Source organism: Pantherophis guttatus, chromosome 7 (assembly GCF_059756535.1).
Source record: "Pantherophis guttatus breed Tessera chromosome 7, ASM5975653v1, whole genome shotgun sequence".
In the NCBI taxonomy this organism is placed as follows: Eukaryota; Metazoa; Chordata; class Lepidosauria; order Squamata; family Colubridae; genus Pantherophis; species Pantherophis guttatus.
The window spans coordinates 16,458,145-16,478,187 of record NC_142069.1 but is presented as its reverse complement, the minus strand read 5'-3'; the positions used below and the strand labels follow the sequence as shown (position 1 = coordinate 16,478,187).

General features: G+C 42.9%; 2 protein-coding genes across 2 annotated transcripts in view; one reads left to right on the top strand and one right to left on the bottom strand.

Annotated features, from left to right (window-relative positions):
• Window positions 1-20,043, bottom strand: part of CACNA2D4 (calcium voltage-gated channel auxiliary subunit alpha2delta 4) — a 202,427-nt gene that overhangs the window by 42,922 nt on the left and 139,462 nt on the right. The window lies entirely within an intron of this gene.
• Window positions 4,242-20,043, top strand: part of LRTM2 (leucine rich repeat transmembrane protein 2) — a 29,657-nt gene continuing 13,855 nt past the window's right edge. Inside the window, exon 1 of the mRNA XM_034403517.3 lies at window positions 4,242-4,536. The gene's annotated coding sequence lies outside the window, so the exon portion shown is untranslated. The remainder of the gene's footprint in view (window positions 4,537-20,043) is intronic.

Below are 20,043 nucleotides of genomic sequence, written 5' to 3'. Positions count from 1 at the left end.
GTATAGATGATTATATAAGCCATCTCTTGCAGTTACAATTCATTAAAGGGACACGGTCAGCATCTTACCCTAAAGATGGAAGATGGCTGTTAACTAAGCTTAAAATTGTACATTTTTTTTTGTCCCACTGTTTCATTAAATCTGCAAGATTCTTTTTTTAATTAACTAATTAACTGGTCGATTTAGTTGATCGATTCAGTCATACTCTTGTTTTTGGGTAATAAACTATTACTTACAGTATATACAGCATATTCTACCATAGCTGTTAAAAATCTCTAGAATGGCTTTTATTCCATCAATAAAGATAGGTAGTCTGTCTTTGCCTTGGGTTCAGTGGTGGGTTGCCCCCAGTTCAGGCCTGTTGTATAGAACCAGTAATAAAACTAGAGGGAGGCTCCGCCCACCGACCCTGACATCATCAGAACGCTTCTGTGCATGAGTGAAGCGAGCTCGCGCATGCAGCTCCATTGCAAACCGGTAGTAAAGGTAAGTAGAACCCACCCCTGTTTGGGTTGCATGATAAAGCATGACTGGGGTGAAAAATAATTGCATGATTGAAGCCCCACCCATTTGTATGACATTGTGCATAACACATGGATGGGTTCTGGCTGCATGGTTAGCCTGGACTTATTTTGGATGGGCAGCAAAACATCTCAAGCCAACAAGAAAATGAGTTCAGTTGCCATGGCTCAACTTAGAGACAATTCTACCCGAGAATCTTTATTGACTAAAAGGAATGAAGTTAAGCAGTAATTTTGGCAATCATTGGCAGGAAGGGACACAATTTAAGGGGAGGGAAAGTCAAGCATTTCTGTCAGCAGGACAAATGGAATTGCCTTATTACATACTTGCTGCCAGGTTGAGCTTAGGTTTTAAGGGAAGACTTTTACAATTCATTCATTTTAAAAGCATGCTATTCTCAAAGTGACCGTGAAGGCCCTGGACTGGCTTTGTTGCATCAATTTACGTAGATTAGTATACACATATTGTTATGCCTTCATGTTTGTAATGCTTTCCAGAGGAGGGATTAATGTGAAATGTCTTAAATAAATAAATGCTTGAAATGTCTTAAATAAATACAATGAAATCTCCATGTTTTTCATTCTTTGCATTCTATAAAAGGCATAAGTAAATCCAGCTAAGAAGGGCATTAGAAAGTTACCATGATGTTCTGGAAACCAGAAAGTTGCTGTGATGTCATCATACAAGTCCCATCCTTGTGATGTCACATGTACAAATACCTGAAAAGGTTGCATTATACCACGCGTTTTGTCACTTGCCTATCCCAAAGATACCTACCGTCAGAACAGTTATTGCAAAAATTAAGATTGCGATGTAGTTAAAGTTATCTCTATGAAGAAATAAAATGGGAAGATACAGGGGAAGGAAAGACAGAGGGATATGAGAACCTATTATAGAGCTAATTTGGGGCCTGCCATATTCTCACATTACAGTTCTTACTCGGATATCCACATTTGCCATTGTTGGATTAAAAACCTTGTGAGCATGCATCTTTGGGATGAGGATAGACTTGTGTAACCCATCCTTCTGTTCAAACTGCATTTCTGCATCACTGAAAGAAACAGATTGTCAGTGATAACTATGCACTTGGGTCCTAAAAGCTATTTAAACAGCTTTTAAGTAATAAAAAAAGAGTAACATGGTTTGAAAATTTATACTGCATGCTCACACTCATGCAGCCATGCACACATGTGAGCACAATTGCTTTAAAGAGTTCTGCACAAATGTGGCATTTGTGCCCAATGCACTCTGAAGCATTTTTTTTGAAGTAATGCCTAGTAATGAACAGTGCACTTAAGTCAAAGGATTTTTTAAAAGATCCATTGGTTTACTTACAAGGCAAATGAAGACTGTGAATTTAATCAGTATTTTGTTTTGCATATTTATTTGCTACCTAGTTCCCCCTTAAAAATAGGGCTGGATAAAAACTGAATGATATGAAATAAATAAAAGACTTCTTGCAGCATATAGTTTCTAGTGGTTAAGGCACCAAGCTGTAAACTGGGAGATTGTGAGTTCTAATCCGGCCTTAGGCATGAGAGCGTGTTGGGGTGACTTTGGGCCAGTCTCTGTCAGCTCACTCACTTTGCAGGGTTGTTATGGGGAAAAAAGGAGGAGGAAGGGGTATTAGGTGTGCTTACCGCCTTGAGTTATTTATATAAAAAGGGTAGGATGTAAATAAATAAATAAATAATTTTTTTCCATTATAAACCTTGATGGGCCCAGGGATTTATTGACTGTTCAATTTATATTCCCCCTTTTTGTTTTTTTAGTTTACATGCACAGCTCTAAATTCTCCCATTAATCCTGTGAAGTAGGCTTGCCTGGCTCAGACCTGCCCAACACCCCTTTATAAAAAGATATTCCCAAATTGCAGCGATAACTTTGTTCTCTTTGATGGTGTTCATAATAAGTTACCTGCCCATCATTTCCTTCCCCACGTATTTCCTTTGAATATTTAAGGCCCACTTTTTAGGCCAACGGAGGCAGTTTAGGGCCATAAAGAATCTTAAGACAATGCAAGTTGACAAACAGCAGCAAAGTAATAGAACAGAGAGAATGAGAGAAGGTTGTCAAAAATAATATTTGCAGGATTTAGCTTTTGGAAATAGTCATGGAGGATCCAGAGAGAAAGAAGGGAGATTTATTTAAAATACAAAATCTGAAGGGAAAAAAAAAGAGTCTCCACCATATAGAAATCTAGAGATAACAGAATAAAAGAGTTGGAAGGGATCTTGGAGGTCTTCTAGTCCAACCCCCTGCTTAAGCAGGAAACCCTATACCATTTCAGACAAATGGTTGTCCAACCTCTTCTTAAAAACTTCTAGTTGGAGCACCCACAGCTTCTGGAGGCAAGTTGTCCCAATTGTTCTAACTGCTGGAAATTAAGATGGCAGAATAACTGCAAAGGAGTCTGATTAAGCCATTCACATTTTCTATCATATACAGTATCAGCTCTCCACTATCATGTTGTTGTTGTTTTAAACTGAGTCCATTTAGGGTAACACCTAAAAGGAGGAATGAAATTTAGCCTAAAGCTCACCACTGGAGGTTATATTAAAGAACCCATAAATGCATCACCAAGCATAAATGCTCATTGCTTTCATTCAGGAGTCGCCCTGCTGAATTTACACCCAAAATATAACCCTCTTCCACACAACCTTCGCTTGCTCTTCTCCCTTCCCACAGGAGATCCGGCCTCTCTAGCCTGGCCCTGGAGCGGAGGCCTTGAATGACTCTTAAGCTGCATCCCTGCGACCCCAAACTGGCTGGCAAACAGGGTCGCGCCTCTCACTTTTTCCCAGGGGTGATGTTGATGTTGGTTGGCTGGTTGTTCACTGTGCAGATGTCAAAGGCTTTCTCTTCATTTCCTCTCCAGATCCTCCCGGCTTTTTTTATTTTTATTTTTTCCCAAGTCAAGCAGGAAAAAAGAGCAAAGCAGGAAAAAAGAGCTCTTGGTTCTCCGGGTGGATCTGCTGTCAGCAGAGGCTGAGCACCCAAAGGTTGCCCTGCTCTGAATGGCAGGGGTGGCAGGGAGGAAGGAAGGAAGAAGGAAGGAGAGAGGTTAAGAAGAACGGAGGGAGGGAGGTTAGGAAAGAAGGAGGGAGGGAAGGAGGAGGGAAGGAAGGAAGGAAGGAAAGAAAGGGAGGGAGGGAGATTAGGAAGGAAGGAGGGAGGGAGGAAGAAGAGAGAGGTTAGGAGGGAGGGAGGTTATGAAGGAGAGAGGGAGGTAAGAAGGAGGGAGGGAGGAAGGTTAGGAAAGAAGGAGGGAGGAAGGAAGGAAAGAAGGAGGGAGGAAGGAAGGAAAGAAGGAGGGAGAGAGGTTAGTAAGGAGAGGGGAGGGAGGAAGGAAAGAAAGAAAAAGATAGGTAGGTTAGGAAGGAAGGAAGGAGGGAAGGAGGAAGGAAAGAAGGAAGAAGGAAGGAAGGAAGGAAGGAAGGAAGGAAGGAAGGAAGGAAGGAAGGAAAGAAAGGAATTCCAGCCACACAAGAGCACCTGCTAAAGGGGCGGGAAAGGCAAGGACGGGGCCCATTCGGAGTCCTGGACTTTGAGAATGGGGGGGGAGGGAGGGAGGGAGGGAGGGAGGGAAAGTGGAGGCTGCCCGCACCTCTGAGTCAGTCCCTTCGCGCTGGGAGCGTGTGTGTGTGTGCGCGTGTGTGTGTGTGTGTGTTTGTGCGCGCGCGCGCGCGTGTGTGCTGCGTGTGCATTGCTGTCATCACAGATGTACCCCCCAGCTGTCACTCCACCCGCTCGGTCTCTCCTTGCCTCCCCTCCCCTCCCTCCCTCCTCCTCCCCACTTGGCGCTTTGGCGGTCGTTGCGAGGACCGCGCGCCGTCCCCAGCCTTTCCCGCGCGGGCTCCCCGGCCGCCCTTCCGCCGCCACGCGGGGCTAAAGGGGCTGATGCCGAGCGGTGCCCTGCCAGCCTCGCGCTCCCTGGCCCTGGAAGCTCGGGCTAGCCAGGCAGGGGGGCTCTGGGCGACCCCGAGGAGCGCCCGTCCCAGGCCGAGGAGACCGGTAAGTGGCGGTGCTCGGCTCGGGGTGGTCCCGGGCTTTCCCCGGGGGCTGCCCTCCCTCCGCTGGGCGTCCAGTGGGGAGCGTTGCTCCGTCAGGAACCGGAGAGAGAGAGAAAGAGAGTGTGTATGGGGGGAGGGCTCCCCGCTTGGTGGCGAGTGACCGACGAAGGGCCACTTTCGCGCGGGCATTTTGGGGTCGAGCCAAGTCCGAGGAAGCGGACGGAGGACGCGGTACCTGCCAGCCCTGGATAAGCCGGCGCTGCTGCCCCCCTTGTTTCTGCAGTCCCGGGCTCTCGCTCTGATTCTGGCAGGCATCCTCCCTGCCATCCCTTCCTTCCTTCCTTCCTTCCTTCCTTCCTTCCTTCCTTCCTTCCTTCCTTCCTTCCTTCCTTCCTTCCCTGCGCGTCTCTTTCTCAAGAGCGCCTCGGTGCCCAACAAGAGCCGTTTCGCCTGCCAGACATGGAGGCTGCGAAGAGAGAGAGGGAGAGAGAGGAGGAAGCAGCAGGCTGGCTGGGGACCATTTGGTAGCTGAGGAGCGACAGAGAGAGAGAGAGAGAAAGAAAGAGAGAGAGAGAGAGAGAAGAGAGAGAGAGAAGAGAGAGGAGGAAGCAGCAGGCTGGCTGGGGATCATTTGGTAGCTGAGGAGCGACACAGAGAGAAAGAGAGAGAGAGAGAGAGAGAGAAGAGAGAGAGAGAGGAGAGGGAGAGAGAGGAGGAAGCAGCAGGCTGGCTGGGGACCATTTGGTAGCTGAGGAGCGATAGAGAGAGAGAGAGAGAGAGAGAGATTAAAAAGAAGGGATACTTGAGCGAGAGGACAATGATGACAATGATGAAGATGGGATGATGAAGACTGGTGGGGGAGAGGGGGGAGGGGGGAGAGAAGGAGCCTGTTTGTTGTCCGTTGAAACTTTTGATCCCAGAAAAGAGGTTTTTCTTTTCTTTTTTTTTAATAGGAGAAGGTGCTTTTCTCGCCCATCTACTCCCCCCCCCCCCGGTTTCTTTTCCGCTATTGCATGGCCAGAGCCCTGGGATGCTGTGCCACAAAAGGAGCCCAAATAGTTGTCTAAATGCATGTTTGTGTATGTGTGTGTGTGTGTGGGGGGTTTCAGTGCGCGTGCACGCACACGCGCGCGCACACACAAACAACTCGTGCCTGCTACCCAGAGGCTAGCCCTTGAGATCAGCCAGCCTTTGTGAAGGAGACATCTGGTGAAGAAAGCAGGAAGAGAAAAGGGCACAGGTTGTCCTTTCTAATTTTGGTTACTTAGGAATGATTTGCCCAGAAGGTGACAAAAGGGGAGAAGTTTAAAGGACTCCACACTTTTTACAGATTTGTATTGTATCTGCTTGCTTTATGTGTAGTTCAGGGTGCCTTTCTGCCTGTTAAAACACAGCGCCAGCAGCACCAAGCACGCACTTTCCCAACAAGAACCAGGCACACAACGTTGATTTGCTTGGCTGCTTTTCTTCAGCATGATAAAATTTTAAATAAAACCAACCAAAAGTTACAATTGATCCAATACTCGGCTAAGCGCCTCCCTCCTCCTTGAGGATTTGAAAATGTTGGTTTGATAGTGCAGTTGAGCTCATGATAGGGTCATTTGGGCCAAGACTGGTGATGCAGGTCTTAGTTATGGCATGCTGCTCCTTTTAAGGCAAGGGGCCAGATCCGGGGCCATGGGGTGCTTAGATCTGGCCCACCGGGCTGTCCTGGAAACAGCAAAGGACTCTCCAGACCTCCATTTTTTGCCGGCAGAGGGTTGCAGGAGGCCGTCGCAGCCGAAAACTAAGCTTGGGAGCCCGTTTTTGCTGGCAGAGCACTTGGGCCACCACAGGCGGCCCCAACACAAGTGACATCGAGCTGGTCATGCCCACCGTGGCCATGCCCACCACGGCCCCCTGAGGTCAAACACAACCCTGATGTGGCCCTCAACGAAATCGAGTTTGACACCCCTGTTTTAAGGCATTTCTTCCATGGCCCAACTAAGGTGCTGTCGACCAATCCTTGAGCGGGATGAAAAATGTTTACCAGCAATACAGTTGCTATCCCCATTGGGAATTCCTCTCCTTCACAGGCTTGATGCTGGCGAATAGCGCTCTCTTCATGTACTGTTTTCTGGGTATGTTAAAGGAAAGATTTGAGAGATTCATTCAGCTTGGCATCCCTCGCCTCTTCTGCAAGATCCCCAGCTAAGTCTTTTCAAGTTAGGATGGGGATGGAGGTAAGATGAATTTCAACAAATGGCTAAACGAGGTAATTTAGCCATATGTCAAAATTTGCTCAAGAATTCCAGAAAAAAACCCCCTAAAACTCAAGTTCAAAGGGAGTGTGAATCACAGCTGATGGGCACAGAGAGGGTTGCCCTGTGAAACAGCAGAGAGAGAGAGAGAGAACTGGTTCCCTTTCCCCAATTTTATCAAGCAAATCCCTGCGATCACAGCTGATCAGATCCAGGCAACCTCATTAGGATGTGGCAGAATTAAGAGTAGCCAGGGATGTTCATGCCATTGTTGGCATGCGGGGAAAGACTGTACCTAAGAGTATTGCTTGTAAGTGCACCAAATTATTATTTTTGATTCTTTGCTCTAAAGATGCTATTCATTCATCATTTTCTGCCTCTACTGGGTAATAGCTTAAGCACTATGCAGTATCCAAGTAATATGGTAAGAGGTATCTGGAAGTCAAGTTTGAACTTGGAATGGTGTGTGATGACAAAGCGAGATGAAAACATATGGTTTATTCTGACAGTATTGGAAGAACAGAAGAAATAAGTTATTTCTGTTGAATGCGGTTATTTTGCCCAGGCTTTTTAAGAATGTGAATTTTCTATTGACTACAAAATCTCTACTTCAGGCACTGACTATAGTTGGGTTTATATATCATCATTAATTATGTTGACCGTAAATTCAGTGGCATAGACGTAAAACTTTATGGTTTTGCTATTGACGTCCTGTCCATCAATAAAAGAACAGACCCATTAAACAGGAATGGCCAAGCAGGAACATTGGCAAAGTATCCAGTCCTATGGATTCTCAAACTGTAAAGCCTAGACAGAACTGATAGTTTTTTTCCAAACCTGCGGACTGGAGGAAAGGAAGTATATTTTGGCAAGCAGCATGGCAACATTTGACAATGCTCTCAATTTTCCTGACGTCTCTGAAGTTTCTGTTAGGTTTTGCCGGGGAGAACCAAGGGAAACTTTGAGAGCACAGAATATTCCTCTGTGAAATCTGATATGTCCCTTAAATCTTTCCTCTGGTTTATGGGATGCTGAGCAATTTATACTATAGAAGTAATCAAGTGCAACAAATTCATGAAGTTAATTGAGGCAGAAACAGAAATAAAAGGAAAGGCCTTTTTAGAGTTCAATATGAATTCAGTTCTGTTTAAGGAGAAGAGTGAGTCCATTTTGGGGATCATTAGCCAACAAATATATGGGACGTGGTGGCTCAGTGGCTAAGATGCTGAGTTTGTCGACTGAAAGGTCAGCAGTTCAGCAGTTCAAAACCTAGTGCTGTGTAACGGGGTGACCTCCCATTACTTGTCCCAGCTTCTGCCAACCTAGCAGTTTGAAAGCAGGTAAAAAAAAGCAAGTAGAAAAATAGGGACCACCTTTGGTGGGAAGGTAACAGTGTTCCGTGCGCCTTTGGCGTTGAGTCATGCCGGCCACATGACCACGGAGACATCTTCGGACAGCACTGGCAGTTCGGCTTTGAAACGGAGACCCCCTAGGGGACCCCCCTAGAGTCAGGAACGACTAGCACATATGTGCGAGGGGAACCTTTACCTTTACCTTTAGCCAACAGATGTAGCTGTAGATTTAAAAAGGAAGGGGCTATGTAGAGCTGTTCACACATTCTGGCCAAAAGAAAGTCAAGAGATGCACTGCAACACAAGTCTCTATGGGAATTACTTTAGGATTAGTCTAAAAGCTTGAGAAGTGGGGATTTTGGGAAGTGACCAAGGGGGATCTTATAATAAATTCTTTTCCACAATTCTATATACCTTTTTTTGAGGGGAGGGGTATTCTAATTATAACTGAGATGTGCAGAATCATACGTCTTCTTGTATTTCTGCTTCTACAGATATTCATATTAAAATATTCTGTAATTGGAAATAAATACCTTTTATTTGTACCTATGTTTGAGAAACTGTTCCTGCATGACATCATTAAACTGTGGGAGTACTTATTTCTTTCTCTAAAAGAGTGAATAACAGCTCCCACAATATCCTAACAGTTTGTGCAAATTCACTTTTTTTCCCCTCAAAGTAAAAGTTAACATTTGTTTCTTCAGAAGATGTGTGCTGTCTTCTAAAGAAAGCTTCCCCTTTATTTTCTATAATGTGGGATTGGACTATTATGTAACTGGCCCAAATATCATCTAAAAAAAAAAGATCTTACGCCTTTGTGACTACAAGGCATCAACATTTTCTGTTGTTTTAAGCCTGCATAAACAGTAGTTTATGCATATCAGCAGCTTTTTTGTGACGGCACTTGGTAATACATTTTGCAGAATTAAATGTCATGTGCTTCATTTTGGAGAATGACATTGGTCGAGTATGAAACGGCAAATGTTCTGATGCTGCAAAAAAGGTAGCGTGGTGTATAATCTCATAAAACAAATTTGAATAAATATGAGCATTCATAATGCCATTCATGTAAGCATGGTTTTTAAGTGGATTTTTCATAAACAGCTTTCAGAATTACTTCTGGGAAATCCATCCCATTGATGCAAGAGGTTTCTACAGTTACTGCTTGAGTTCTGAGTTCAAAAGTGATAGAAGTAGAACATTTGAACCCGGGGTGAAATTTACCTACCTACGCTACCAGTTTGCAAATGTGAGAGCGCCTCCTCCACGCATGCACATGCGCAGAGGCTCAAAGACGGGATGTGATGACGTCTGGGCGGATGGGCAGAGCCTCCCGCCGCCGGCGCTATTGGTTCGCCTGAGCCGGAGAGAACCGGTGGAATTTCACCACTGATTTGAACTAAATTGGGGTAGGGAAGAAGTTGAATTTCAGAGGCAAATGTAGCTTTCTATGATTGCTCCTAAGTCAAGAGTGGGGACTGGGACACTATCAGTCTCTGATTCACATTTCTTTGCTGTGATTATTTCATGGCCATATATAAGCATTTCGAAACTATACTTTCTTCTCCACCAAGGTGGAGGTCTATGGCAATTCACCATGGCCAACTCACCACGGCCAACTCTCATGGTCAACTCTCCATGGCCAACTCTCCATGGCCAACTTTCCATGGCCAACTCTCATGGTCATCAACTTTCCATGGCCAACTCGTTGCAGGACAATTCAATGCGAGTCAAAAGTTACACTAATATCAAAGAAATGGTGGAATACGTAGAATCATTAAAGAAAGGATGGAAAAGGAGGGACAGAATGAAATGTGAGTGGCAAAAATGAAAATGATTTTTTATTTATTCTAAATAATGAAATAGTATTGTTAAATTGTCCCATGGCAATTTGGCCATGGTGAGTTGGCCGGAGCAAGTTGGCTGTGGTAAATTGTCCTATTCCCACAGATAAGCTACTTATTATTGTTAGTTTCATGAATGCTATTCTATCTTGGCATCTACAGTATATGTCCTGTTTTCTAGTACAGTGAGAATTCTCTGCATACCACATTATACACTCAAGAAATGATATTATTAGCAGTTTCTTTCATTACTGATTCTGGCTATAGAGGGTTTTCCAACCCTAGCATTGCTCATCCCCCTGTATGATGATTTAATAAGAACAGATAGGTGTTGTCATGGAAATCTGCTGATTTGCCTCTAGCATAGTGGCATAGTGCCAAAAATCGCAATAGGACATTTTAAACAACAAATGTGCCACAGGGTTAAGGTGTGTCAAGTTGGCTGCATTCAGAAAATAAAAGTGTGTGGGGGAAATTAAGCCTAAAAGCATTATAAGAGTTCCTTCCTTTTATCCACATTACTCTTTTTTCCAGTTCATCCCTTTCTTTCATTCTTGCCCACATGGGATATTTTTCACAAATCACACCCTAGCAGGGCAAGACTAGTGGGTATTGGAATATGATCTATTTCATGATCTGGAGAACCTGCTCTGCTACCTGAACTATAGCCATATATGACTGCTGCCATATAAAGGTAAAGGTAAAAGTTCCCCTCACATATATGTCCTAGTCGTTCCCGACTCTAGGGGGCAGTGCTCATCTCCGTTTCAAAGCCGAAGAGCCAGCGCTGTCCGAAGACGTCTCTGTGGTCATGTGGCCAGCATGATTCAACGCCAAAAGCGCACGGAACGCTGTTACCTTCCCACCAAACGTGATCCCTATTTTTCTACTTGCATTTTTTACGTGCTTTTGAACTGCTAGGTTGGCAGAAGCTGGGACAAGTAACGGGAGCTCACCCTGTTACACGGCACTAAGGATTTGAACCGCTGAACTGCTGACCTTTCGATTGACAAGCTCAGCATCTTAGCCACTGAGCCACAATATACATACTCTTATAGTATTAATCATAATCCCTAAATAAGAGAGCATACTCTGCATTTTGGGCATCGATCTTGCATTGGAGACACAGAACTCTGGTACCATAGCTTCACAATCCAGGCCATACCATTATAATCTGCACAGTTTAGGGTTGGAGCCTAATTAAACATCAGATGATGGCAACGTACGTGTAGCTCAGCCCTTAATTCATGCAATATTTCAGCGCTTCTTTATTCGGTACTCCATTTTGAGTAGAAGGAACAACCAAGGAAAGTCTTTAAAAGCATAGGATAATCTCTCAGCCAGGACTGATAGTACAATTAGGCAGGGTTGAGGCTACTGCCTCGCACAGCAGATAATGAGTGCTATGAAATGCTTAGGCTCATAAAACCGTGGAGTTGGAAGGAACCATAATAATTTTCTAATCTACCTTCTATAATGTGGAGGAAAACCATCCGTGAGAGGCAGATATATAGCTTCTTAAAATCCAGGATCTGTTGAGTAGGAGTGTATCCATGCCACAGCAAGCAAGGTACACATACTGTTTTATCTCTGGAGATAGAGAACCAACCATTCCATAGGTGGCCTCTGTCACTGTTGAGAGAGCTTATTGTCAGAAAGTTGTTTTTTCCCCCCCATTGAAATGAAATCCAAGTAGCTGCACTTAAATTCCTTATTGCTGGTTTTTGTAGCGACAATAAATAGTTCATGACAGTGGTGAAATCCAAATTTTCTTACTACCGGTTCTGTGGGTGTGGCTTGGTGGGCGTGGTGTGGTTTGATGGCCCTGGCTTGGTGGGAGTGACAGGGGAAGGATACTGCAAAATCCCCATTCCCTCCCCACTCCTGGGGGAAGGATATTGCAAAATCTCCATTCCCACCCCACTCTGGGGCTAGCCAGAGGTGGTATTTGCCAGTTCTCTGAACTACTCAAAATTTCCGCTACTGGTTCTCCGAACTGCTCAAAATTTTCACTACCGGTTCTCCAGAACCTGTCAGAACCTGCTGGATTTCACCCCTGGTTCATGACCATTTTCCCTATGACATCCTTTCGCTGCCTGAACCATGTTACCTCTCAGATATTTTCCCCCCAGATTGAACATCCCCAGTTTCTTCAGCTTGTCTTCACAGGGCATGTCTGAAGTCACCTTCCTCTGAACCTGCCCTAATCTATCAATAGCTTTCTGGAAATGTGGTGCCCAGAATACAGGAGTAAAATCCAGCAGGTTCTGACAGGTTCTGGAGAACCGGTAGCGGAAATTTTGAGCAGTTCGAAGAACCAGTAACAGAAAGTTTGAATAGTTCGGAGAACCGGCAAATACCACCTCTGGCTGGCCCCAGAGTGGGGTGGGAATGGAAATTTTGCAATATCCTTTCCCCAGGAGTGGGGAGGGAATGGGGATTTTGCAGTATCCTTCCCCTGCCACGCCCACCAAGCCACGCCCATAGAACCGGTAGTAAAAATTTTTGGATTTCACCATTTCCAGAATAGCAATAGTATTTAGACATATATACTGTCCCATAGCACTTTCCAGCACACTCTGGGGGTTTTACATTATTTGCATATTGCCCCTAATAATCTGGGTCTTCATTTGGCCAATTTTGGAAGGATGGGTTAGCTGACTCATACATAGTTCTCATAGTTCTGCAAAGTAAATATAAATTTAAGCATCCCACCAATAATTTAAATATAAATTTAAATTTGCTTAGCAAATGAATAAGTAGTAAGTAGTGCAAAGTTAGAGACAATAAAGGGTTGATGAGTCTTTTTTTCTTTTTTAATTAGAAAAGAATGACAGTGATATATTTTCTCTGCCAGAGAAAGAGAGGAGGTATTTGTGAAGTTTCCTAACTCATGAATTAAAATAATTCTGGATTATCTGCTTTTTGAATAGGTATGTGTGGGGAGATGATGATCTTGGGTCCATCTGGTTAACAACAGCTAGCACAGATATTTCTATTTCCCTCCTTCCCTCTTCCCTCCCTCTACACCCAAACATATATATAAATCCACAGATGCACCCAAAATACTTAGCTTTGAATCTCGTGCATCTTGATCATTTTATTTTTCTAGCAACCTGCATCATTAGAACAAAAAATGTTCTCCCAAGTATTTGTAAGTGGAAATATATTAGTGTACTGTAAGAAACCTTGAGGGCTCTTAGCTGGTTTAATAAACCAAAAGCACAATTAGAATTTCCTTTATCCCTCCTATTTTCCTTCCCCTTTGTCTTATATAATGCTAAATGAACATTTCTTAACAGTGGCAGAATTGAGAATCAAGTCACTTTAGTGGGTATTTCACAAGGACCTCATCCTCAGAGTGATCAAACTGGGGGACAATGGTGTCCACGCATCACATTCCAGCAAATTCATGCGCAAAACTGGAGTTTGTGCAGTAGCACCCTCTCCCCACCTATCAATCTTTCTGTTATTTCTGCTGAGCTCAGAAACCCTCCGTGAGTGTGTGTGTGTGTGTGTGTGTGTGTGTGTGTGTGTGTGTGTCAGGGGATTAGCATTCTGAGCCACTGCTGATCATGAGATTAATCTTTGCAGAAAATTAAACTTCTGTCTGTGCAGAAGACCTTTTCCTCTGCAGCCGAGAGAGACAAAAAATTGGGATTTGGATTAGAATTGGCAAGGCGGGTGATAAATTGCCACCCACATGCAACAACTGTTCTTCTTGGGTGGCTTTGAAAAGTGTCTCTCCAACTTCACATGCAACCTTCTTCCTACTTCGGAGCTGTATCATTTCTTTTCTCCAATACGAGGATAGAGCACACTGAAGTGATTAAAGATTGAAAGCAAGCAGTCATTTGACAAACTCAGAAAATGCCTCTGTTCAACTGTACAGGATATAGATATGTAAACTGTGCAGTCCAGGAATTTCCCCGTGGGAATCTTTATAGATCTAGTCTCTAAAGCAGTGGATCTAGCTGGGGAATTCTGGGAGTTCAGAGGTGGGTTGCAGCAGGTTCTGACCAGTTCTGGAGAACCGGTAGCGGAAATTTTGAGTAGTTAGGAGAACCGGTAGTAAAAATTCTGACTGGCCCCGTCCCCATCTATTCTCTGCCTCCCAAGTCCCAGCTGATCGGGAGGAAATGGGGATTTTACAGAATCCTTCCCCTGCCACGCCCACCAAGCCACACCCACCAAGCCATGCCACGCCCCCAAGCCACACCCACAGAATCAGTAGTAAAAAGTTTTGAAACCACTGTGGGAGTTGAAGTCGACACACCTTCAAGTTGCCAAGATTGAAAAACACTGCTCTAGAGAATCAGATTCGGGACGCAGTGGCTCAGTGGCTAAGACGCTGACCATGTTGATTGAAAGGTTGGCAGTTAAGCAGTTCGAATCCCTAGTGCTGCGTAATGGGGTGAGCTCCCATTCCTTGTCCCAGCTTCTGCCAACCTAGCAGTTCGAAAGCACGTAAAAAATGCAAGTAGAAAAATAGGGACTACCTTTGATGAGAAGATAACAGCGTTCCGTGCGCCTTTGGCATTTAGTCATGCCGGCCACATGACCACGGCAACATCTTCAGACAGCGCTGGCTCTTCGGCTTTGAAACGGAGATGAACACCGCCCCCTAGAGTCGGGAACGACTAGCACATATGTGCGAGGGGAACCTTTACCTTTACCTTTACTAGAGAATCAGATAGCTCCAAGCCGATCTGTTGATCCAAAAACACTAAAGGGGTTCTTTTTGACCTACGGTTAAAATAAGCTATTTAGGATGACACAGCAAGAGCAGAAGCATGCACTGTTTTCCTTGCCTGCCTGTCTCTAAAATACCTAAGTATTCTTCTAGATTAGTCCAGCTGGTCCAATGTTCTGTACTCTTCCATAATAGTCCATTAGGACTATACAGGAAGCTCATAACAGGCAGGAAACAATAGTCATTTCCAGCAATCAGATCTTTGATAAAGTTTGATAAAAGAGCTCTGAAGTCTTTGTCTCTACATTTAATTACATGACTTTATGGGCCTCCAGATTATTACTCTCTCACATTTTCTAACTATTACTGTGTACTGGAGCTGAGTTAATACAGAGTACCACATCTGCTAATTAGTTAGTCTTGAACATTATCCCTTCCTTAAATCACTTTTTTTTTAAATTTTGAGGTTCTCAGCCTAGCAGAAGCCCTTTGAGAAAGATTTCTTAAAGGATGAGAGAGCAAAGAACAGCCTTTTCCCGAACGCCATCACTCTGCTAAACAAATAATTCCCTCAACACTGTCAAACTAGTTACTAAGGCTGCATTACTATTAATCTTCTCATCATTCCTATCACCCATCTCCTCCCACTTATGACTGTATGACTGTAACCTTGTTGCTGGTATCCTTGATTTATATTGACTGTTTCCCTATGACTATCATTAAATGTTGTACCTTATGATTCTTGATGAACATATCTTTTCTTTCATGTACTCCGAGAGCGTATGCACCAAGACAAATTCCTTGTGTGTCCAATCACACTTGGCCAATAAACCTATTCTATTCTATTCTATTCTATTCTATTCTATTCTATTCTATTCTATTCTATTCTATTCTATTCTATTCTATTCTATTCTATTCTATTCTATTCCATTCCATTCCATTCCATTCCATTCCATTCCATTCCATTCCAAAGAAAACATCAGTTGCCAGTTCCTGGTTTGGGGGGGGGGTAATTTGTTTTTAAGGGGTACAGCTTTTTAATGTAATTAAGTTTATTAATACCGTGTAGCACTTTGAATTTTTTTTTGTCAAAAAGAAGATGCAAATTTATTCTAATAACAAACCATTAATCAAGGTAATAACCACAGATTCACAGTTGCTTTGACAAGAGTGGGGCTGTGCAGGTATTACCTTTTCAAAACAAATGTAAGCAAATGGCTGTATTAAGCATTATTTATGGTTAATTTCTAAAAGGTGAAATGCAGGTAGAAAAGTCTCTGTGTTTGCCTAAGTCTCTGGCTTTGAATCACTTGCAGTATCACACCAATTAAATCTAAAGCACAGGATCCAAATATAAGTCAGCGATGGAATCACACTCTTCATAAGCTCAGAGACACTCTCCAATTGTGTGTTCCAGGACTGAAATAGATCCTGGAATTTTGCTCAGGCTGAAACTATGGCAGCAAGCACTGATGTAATCTTCCAAAATCTATAGAGGTGTCTGGGATAGTGAAGATTATCATCTCTAATTACATGCCTGAGAGCAATGCTTTACAAGCTAATAACAATTTTCATGCTTCACATGAGCATATCGCCTGTTAAGTGAAAGATAGGAAGGATCAGAAACTTTCTAACTTCAAGCATTCCCTTGGGGCGGGGGTCTCTGCTGACATTACAATTCATAAAAGATTTTGCATCTCCATTAGTATGCAAAAAATACCTGAGTCTGTTTTATGTTTTAAAGCTTGAGAGCATTATAAGGGACTTTTCATCCATGTTCCTTATTTCTGGGAGAATACTGTAGTGGGATTTCCATATTTTCTGGCTTCAAATGTTATGACAATAAAGAAAAGCTGAGTGATCTCAGTTATTTCTACTCAAAGAGAGATGCTTGAAAAAGCCATTCTTGTTAAAAATTTGCAGTGGGTTCAAGTTTAAAGCTATCAATATCCCATGGCTCTGTCCAGTCCCTGGCAACACCAAGACCCCACTTCCATCCCCTCCCTCCCCTAGAATGCTGCTAGTGGCCACTGCCTCTTGGATTCCCTTTGTAGCCCATTTTCTGTCTAAGGATATAGTGGCATCAGAAGAGATGGTAGCTAAATGGTTGCTTTACTCCAATTAGCTGTTTAACATATTATGGCTTGTCTGGCACCCAGGGCCATCATCTGCCTTACTTGCACTATCAACTATATTACACAACCAAATGAGAGCACAGGAAGCACAGGAACAATCACATACAGTAACAAGAAGCCCAAAGAATAATGGCAGATAGAGGCAGTGGTGATACATCTGGGCAGTGTTGCCTGCAGGATATATCAGAATTTTCAAGATGCTGGATATGGTAGTGACCCAAACTCATCTCTGTTTCTACATGCATCAAGATTGCACCCCTGTGCAACAGGGTGGGGCATGTATTGTGACACTAGCTACCATCTTGCAGATTTTGACCCCTACTTGTAGATGCCCCTGCATCTGGGTAGGACCTGAGACCTGGTAGCCCTGCCAGGATACGATGTACAGTTTCTGGAAGATTCCCTAAGTCTACTTCCAGGCCTGCCTTTATTGTTTTCATTCATAATATTTAGGTCACATAGTGCAGGGGTCCCCAACCCCTGGTCTGTGGACTGGCACCAGACCAGAAACCAGGCTGTGCAAACAAGCGAAGCCCCATCCGCGGGATGCAGACAGCACATGAAACCACACCCCCTCCAATCGCGGAAAAACCTCTCTCCACGGAACCAATCCCTGGTGGGGGCCATTGATATAATGCAATGTACAGCAAGTATTCAGGATGCTCCAAACATCTTACAGTATTGCAGTAATTCTTACAATCGCCAGTAAAATAAATCCTCACATTATTAATAGGAAAATGGGTGAATTTGCACATCATGCTATAATACTTCAACTCAGATTTCTTGACTTAGCTAAACCATGTATAGCTGGGTTCACATATAATGCTTAGATTAATTTAGAAACCACAATGGCTGGCTTCCCCCAATATGGTAAACCACATTATGGGCCATTGCAATTTATAAACCCTATTGTTATTAGTCTGACTAAAAGAGATTATATATATATATACACAGGGGTGGGTTCTACTTTTCTTTACTACCGGTTTGCAATGGGATTGGCGTGCACTTCGCTTGCGTGCAGGCCTTGCTTCTGCGCATACACAGAAGCTTCTGCACATGCGCAGATCACCAATAATGACATCTGGGGCAGTGGGTGGAGTCTCCCGCCGGTTTTACTACCGGTTCTTGCGAACCGGTCCGAACCGGGGGCAACCCACCACTGTATATATATCTGAAAAAGTTTCCATGTTTTTATCAAAACTCGGTTTCACATAAGTCACTGTCATCTGAAAGAAATTCTAGTATTGAGAGATTTATTTTGTCCTGGATAATAAGGCTTTGCAAACTTGGAAAGTAATTTGAAAAAAAATACGCTTCTGGGTATGTCCACAAGGAAGTCATAAAAATCAAGATGAGATTTGTGACTTGTAATGGAAATGCCACCTTTTTTTTTACACAGTACACATATTAAAAAATGATGGGACTTTGAAAGCATGGTTTCAGCTGTTATCGCAATTTTTTTTAGAGTCAACAGATGCATTGAATAGTTGAGATCCTATGTGAGCACAGCACCTCCCTGCTGGTTGATGTAACAAGCTCAGTTTAAGAAGAAAAGATGCCTCTATTTTAAGAGTCCCATCGCAATAAAGGGGTTATCCCTGAGTGACTTTTTGTTTGTTTGTTTGTTTGTTTGTTTGTTTGTTTGTTTCACTGGATGTTTGATTTCAATTTTTGTGTTCTTCTGCTATATGTTGTTACGGGCACAGTTTTAAACTCTGTGTTAACTTTGTTCCTGCCTATCTAAGTGGCAGAACTTAGCTGATCCTGAAAAGCTAAGCAGATCTGACCTGCATGCATTTCTGGAAGGCAGTTCGCCAGGAAAATCCTGAGTTGTCATCTAAATGGGATGATGAAAAATAAAATTCCAGGAGAAGTCAGTCTCAAATCTCTTGTGTAATGAATCAAGGAAACAATGGCCATGGGCTATGGGCATAAAGTCTCTACAAACTAAGGTTGACCCTTAATGTTTACATTATTAAAATGAGAAAGTCTAACCAATACCAAGTTTCTATACATGAGGGTGAGAATAACCCCAGAATAGTCCTCTTGTACATCTTCTTCTCAATATAACAGAAATCCTTGCAAAAGAAGATAACCAAAATCATTTATCCTCCAGAGCAAGGGACTGGCAGATAAGCATTTCAATTTTTTTTAGAAATTACGTTGTGGAGTCTGCATCAAGGAATCCACAATTCAACTCTGAACTATGTACAGTATATTTACTTCAGTTAGAGAAATTGTATCACTATGGTGAAGTTTAGTAGTTGGTTTAGTAGTTGAGAAGACTCTGCACAAAGGAATATGAATTCACTCACTATATTTCTCCTTTTTGATACTAGCCATTTAGAATATACATCTTCCACCGATTTAATTCAATAAAAGTGTATGTTGTGTAAAGGAAGCTCTCTAGTGTTGCTTCTATGGCTAAAGAGACACGCAAGCTGATAAAACTGGGTACAGAAAGAAGAAATCTGCTTGCTCATTATCATGCTTTCTTTGAAAATAAAAATAATTAAATTCACAATTTATAGGTATATTTCCATTAGTGGTCAATGATTCAATAAGATGGAAAATGATATATTTTTGGCAATATGTGTCTGGACAGGCCTGTGAGTGCAGTGTAAATGAATTAATTTCTGGCCCTATTTGTCCAGGGGAATTTGATTGGGACATGGTGTTTTGTGTACGTTTGAGTGTTTTCATTGCATATTTGCTCTTGATTAGTGACTTGATAATCTTAACACGTAAAATTAGTCTTGATTCTGCTTGGAAACAAGCAACATGTACATTAATGGGCATGTTGATCAGCAGACATACGTTGATATATTTGAAGTATTATAAAAGTAATCTACTTTTTAAAATAAATCCTCACAAACCTGTGGAGCAAGGACATCCACAGGGAAGTCAAAAAGTTAAGATGATGGTAATGATTGTGCAATAGAAGTCTGGTCCTTTTTACGTATGCTGTACATTTACAAAGGGTGGTGGGGTTTGATTGCATTATTGCAGCTGCCATTTTAACTTTTCTGACCTTTTCAGCCTTTCTGGTTACCTCTGCTCAAAATAACTATCATGTCTGCCAAGCTCTGACTTCAGAGTACCTTAGGATCTCAGCACGTGCAAAGTAGATTTGTTCACACAACCTGCTTACCAGATCAAATAAAGATTTAATGGCTGCATTTCCAAAGCATATCAAGCTTGGATTGATTTTAACCTTAGTTAGCTTTTGTTTTTGTTTTTTATT